Source organism: Theobroma umbraticum, unplaced genomic scaffold (assembly GCF_002168275.2).
Source record: "Theobroma umbraticum cultivar Fairchild unplaced genomic scaffold, ASM216827v3 scaffold_239.1, whole genome shotgun sequence".
NCBI classification, from domain to species: domain Eukaryota; kingdom Viridiplantae; phylum Streptophyta; class Magnoliopsida; order Malvales; family Malvaceae; genus Theobroma; species Theobroma umbraticum.
In genome coordinates, this window is record NW_018397273.1 from 1,104,553 (window position 1) to 1,105,101 (window position 549).

Sequence of the window (549 nt, forward strand, 5' to 3'; positions counted from 1 at the left end):
GTGATTTGAAAAGGAAAAGGTATAATCATAGCATGAAATATTATGGGGTGATCAGGTGGCATTGAAAGGAAATGAAAATGAAATGCAATAAAATACATGTGAAATGTAATGCAAATAAAATAAAGGGAAACATTGCATGAACAAGCCACCAATGGGAGGTGGTGATAATAACAAAGAAAGGGAATTGAATGGCATGGCATGTAATGGAAAGAAAAAGAAATGAAGAAAGAATGAAAATTAATGCATGCTTAAGCCAACCATAAAAGGTGGCGTTAATAACAAAGACTAAATAAGAGAATTTGCATGCAAAGGTTAATATTTTATCTAAACCACCTAGGAATTAATGACAGTCCTCATTGGCCACCAATTTACATGAAAAGGGTTGCATTTTGACATGCTTTCTTAGGGATTAACAGCAGCCTTTATTGGCTTCCACTTTGATGCAAAAAGTGCATGCTTATCTTGACTTCATTGATACTAACGTTAGAGAAAGGAAATACCTTTTTTTTTGCAAGACTTTTCTAATTCTTTCCCTCTCCAAGTGAAAAC